At 41.7% G+C, this 5,006-nt stretch overlaps 1 pseudogene; it reads right to left on the bottom strand.

The window, feature by feature from the left end:
- Positions 1-384: 384 nt before the first annotated feature.
- Positions 385-3,053, bottom strand: LOC118944682 (SPEG neighbor protein-like; annotated as a pseudogene).
- Between the last annotated feature and the right edge of the window lie 1,953 nt (positions 3,054-5,006).

Genomic DNA, 5,006 nt, shown 5'->3' on the forward strand with positions numbered 1-5,006 from the left:
TTCAGGTTTCACAGGGTATTAGTTTCATGTGAAACTTTCTCCTGTTAAAACATTTAGTTATTTTTGTTTCAGTTAATATTGTCATAAATAGCAATGCATACATTTTCCATAACCGTTAAATTCAGCTATATACATTATGTACATGTCACAGAAAAGTGCTTAAAAAAAAGTCAGAATTATCTGGTGACCTAGAGTCATAATTATCAAATATGGCACATTTTATAACAACTTTAGACTTAGTCAAGTTTGGTATATATACATTTTTTTTTTTACAAGAACATAAATCCAGGTCTTTATCAAGTAAAGATTAATTTTGATAATTCAATAAATAAAAAGGTGCTGGAGGGGGGAAAATGGGGGATAGAAATGATTAAAGTATTGTTTTTACATGGATGGAATATGAATGTTGACAGTTGCCATGGCAGATCCAAGCTCGTTGGACAGTTTGAGGGTGTACGCTTCGGCATCGTTTTCCTTCACACAGGGGATGCCGAGGGTGGTGAGGTCCTTGGTGGCCTCAATGTGAAACCTGTCACGCTCTTCATCACACTGTTTCCCTGAGTGGACCCACTCGATCTCAGGTGTTGGGTGTCCAGAGAAAGCACAGGACATGCTCAGTCTTTCTTGGCTCAATGCTGGTATCCTCTGGAAGAGATTTGATTTTGGGAGCTAGAAGCAATGATAAAAAAAGAAAGGAATTAATTAATACCATGTCACTTCTCTACTTGTCATTTAAAGCAGAAGAACAACAAACTCAAGACTATACTAATTCTAGATACAGTACACTATATGGGCAAGGGAAATGCATCTCACCTTTGCCGCCACCATGAATAAGAGCGCTCATTGAGGAGCCATGAGTTGAAATAGCATGACTTGACATCATTTCACTGGACATTTCCGTGATACTGCTGAAGCTCATAGATACCATTGATTCAGATGTTATGGCGGATGTGCTAGCAGCAGACATGCTTTCAAATTGGCTTTGGAAAGAGCCTTCTTGCGTCATTGATGCTTCAGCCATATGGACTGATGTGGCTGAGAAAGTGTCACTGTGCAAGCTGGCAGCAGCAGCACTTTGCTCCTTTATAACCATTTTGGCAGGTTCTTGAACAAGAGCTGTGCGAACAACGCAAATGATGAAGTACATGGCTAAATGGTCAATTCTCAATGGAGATACTCAAGACCATCTGTATGAATATAAACAAATAACACATGGAAAATGAAATCTTAGTCTTTAATTTAAGCTGTTAGTAAAATGTACCGACTCAAGTTGAATTTTTCATAAATATTGGGAAAGCTTTGCTTTGTACTGTAAGCTTTGCAATGTACTGTAAGCTTTTAATTAAACAATGTATTGATAACTTACTGGTGATGTTGAGAGATGATGTTCCAGAGCACTGTCCATATTTGTTTTTGGCTTTGATGGTGTATTTGCCCCTGTCTGCAACTGTGGCCTAAATAATCTCCAGAGTGTATACACTTTTTGAACAGCTCAGTTTCCTGTTTGAGGTTGTAGATACCTGTAAGGAGAGAGACCGAATTAAAGTATTAGTTTGTGTTTTTTATTATTCAAGTATCTAGTGATATTTGTAACCGGACTTGCTTTTTCTGATTGCCCCTGATGGGATGAATACAGTTCTGTTGTATTGAATTTAAGAAATCAAATCAAACATTATTTACAAAACTCTTTGTAGCCTACTCACCATGATGTTGTCTTTAAGACACTCAATTTCAGGGGCAGGTTCTCACATGTCAACTTGATGTTCTGTCCTTTGTTGACATTCTTAATGTTTTTTTTTATTTTTTAAATTTTCTTTTAATTTTACCCCCTTTTTTTCCCCAATTTCGTGGTATCCAATTGTTAGTAGTTACTATCTTGTCTCATCGCTACAACTCCCGTACGGGCTCGGGAGAGACGAAGGTCGAAAGCCATGCGTCCTCCGAAACACAACCCAACCAAGCTGCACTGCTTCTTAACTTTAGCATGCTGACCGCATGGCACACAATGGGAACGCAACCTCACAGTGACTCATGGGGTATGGTCAAAGCTGAAGGGCTGCATACTCCTTCCTTTCTACTGATCTCCTCTTGGATCTCAGAATGGCTTTTCTTGATTCATACCTTGCCAGGTAGTCAACTTTGGCCACCTGCACGGTCTCCACGGTCTCCACGGTCTCTTAACCCACTGGGTTAACTGCCTTGTTCAGGGGCAGAACAACAGCTCAGGGATTCGATCTAGCAACCTTTCGGTTACTGGCCCAACACTCTAACCACTAGACTACCTGCCACATGGGAAGTTGTAGTTCTCTCTTTCCTCACGGTTCTAGTTTTTTCTTCAAACTCAATGCGTTTCAGTTCACTCTTGATAAAGTCTAATGCTTCAACAGTAGGCACCTTGAAGGTTTCGTCGTCGTAACTGTACTCAGCTTTTGAGATGTTGTCAATCATCTGCTGAGGAGTCTCGGCAGTAAATGGATTGAGTCCACTGAATAGGACATAGACTTGAACACCAACTGGCCATATCTGTAACACTGCTGACCATGTCATTCTGGTGGATCTCAGGGGCAGCATACTCAGCTGTAGTGTACTGAACCTTGATCTGGTCCCCAGGAGTCAGGTGTCTTGCATGTCCTAGCTCATTGATCTTGACTTAACTGCCCTTTCTTGTGGTGTACACAATATTCTCAGGCCTGATGTCAGTGACCCTGACTCTTGTTGTGGAAGAACTCAAGAGCTTCACATACTTGTCTGATGTAGTTGCCAATTTCACGCTCATTCAGTTTGAAGTTTCCTGTGCCGAAGCATTCAAAGATGTCTTGACCTGAGACGAAGTCATAGATCATGACTAATTCCTCAGTGCTGTCGAAGGACTCATGAAGACACAAGAAGTTGTTGTGTCTGGCCAGGTTCAGTGTTGCAATTTCTTTCTTGATGAATGCTTGATCTGCACCCATCACCTTGACAAATTTGGCCATGTATGTCCTCTCAGAGCTGGTCTCAACACAACGGTGAACAATACCAAACTGGCCACGTCCCAGTTTCTCAGCAAACATGTACTTGTTATGCACATTCTTGGCACTTGAATGGGGAGCCTTTGGCTTGGGAACATCTCTGTCACTAACCTCGCTGTCATAGCCAAGGACTCCTTTGTTGTAACGGGACCGCTTACTTCACATGGTTGACTTTGACCAAATTTGTTTTAGGCTATGACTCTGAACTGGTACCTGGTTCCTCTGAACAGGTGATAGTGTAGTGAGTATAACGAGCCTGGGCAACACGTTCCCATCGGTCAGCTGTTGTGGGACACTTCTCCACAACGTAGCTGGTTTCTCTGCTTCCACCATCATTAGCAGGTACTTTCCAACTCAGAGAGACTGAGTCTCTTGAAACATCACTTACTTTGACACCACGTGGTGGGTCGGCCACGTCTGCAACATCCAGTTCAACTGTCTGTTGGTCAATGCCAAATCTGTTCTTGGCACAAACGATGTAGAAACCAGCATCCTTCCTATCAACTCCGTTGGGGAACACGAGCGATGTGAATGACCTTGTGATGATGACTTGGTAGTATCCGTTGTTATCGATGAGGTCTTGTCCCTTCTGCCAGTTGATGACAGGGTTTGCCACTGAATGGAATCTTGATATTCAAAATCTCTCCACTGAGGAGACAGGTTAAAGGATTTTTAAGCCTTGAGACAATTGAGACATGAATTGTGTATGTGTGTCAGGGTGAACGGGCAAGAGAAAAAAGATAAGTGCCTTTGGTAGTAGGTGCCAGACGCACCGGTATCAAGGATGGTCCACCACCCAAAGGACATCCATTTGTGGGAAGAATTGGAGTCAACATGGGCCAGCATCCCTATGGAACGCTGTTGACACCTTGTAGAGTCAATGCCCCAACGAATTGAGGCTGTTCTGAGGACAGATGGTGGGGGGTTCAACTCAATATTTGGAAGATGTTCCTAATGTCTGGTATACTCAGTGTATACCCCTTGATTATGGCTTATGCCTTAATTGTAGTAACGTGTGTTATATCATAACTAGAACAATAATAAACTATTACTGGATATAGTCTTTGGGATAGTTTCTGTTGTCATGGGAGACTTTTAAAACAAATTATGTGGCAGGCTACCCTTTTACAACTCGGAAGGCATGGTTTTGCAGATATTAAAAGTGAAAAGACAGTTTCAGTAAGCGATTGCCCTCAAACAACTAGTTTCAAGGTGATATCAAGAAGAAAACCTAAATCCTCAGTTTTGAGTTACAGCAGCTGACAATCTGCAGTGGATGTTGTTTATTTAATGCATAATGCACCCATCAACTCAGTGGCCTTGGGGTTACTGTCGGCCCTGAGATTGGAAGGTTTGGTTAGATCCACAGTTTAGTCATACCAAAGACTTTAAAAAGCGGGACCCAATGCATCTCTGCTTGGCAGCAGATGGATTCAGGGTAAGGCACTGCGATACGCATCACAGATATGTCAAAGAAAAATATTGATATTTGCATTGGAAAATGTGTAGCTTTTGCTCCATTCTGTTAACAGATTGTGTATTTTTAATGGAACTTTTTATGACTAACTCTTTTATTTTTTCAGGCTGAGTACATGATGTGCCAGTATGACCCGTAAGCAGTGTCATTGGTCAGGTACATGCTCTGGCCTTGCACACCCCGCCAGCCTCAGACTACAGTGGTCTGCTCACTACTCAAGCAGATAACCAGCCTGCAGCTTGAGAGTGGTGTTTCACTGAGGGCCATGTACCTACCTGTCATTCAATTATCCTCATAGGAAAGTAAGTAATCACTTTTATATTCTGATTCTATAATGTGTCTACTTTGTCTGCAAAAGTTCATAACCATATTCCTGTTTTGATAAACAGATCTGTCATAGAAACCACATCCTACTTGTATGTGAAGATGCATTTGCTGTATGTGTTGATGGCCTACTCTGATGGAATGCAGTAATGAATCAGAGTGCCTTTAAGTGACTGTTCATTAATTTCAGGTAA

Source organism: Oncorhynchus mykiss, chromosome 3 (assembly GCF_057628025.1).
Source record: "Oncorhynchus mykiss isolate SJ-2025 chromosome 3, ASM5762802v1, whole genome shotgun sequence".
NCBI classification, from domain to species: Eukaryota; Metazoa; Chordata; class Actinopteri; order Salmoniformes; family Salmonidae; genus Oncorhynchus; species Oncorhynchus mykiss.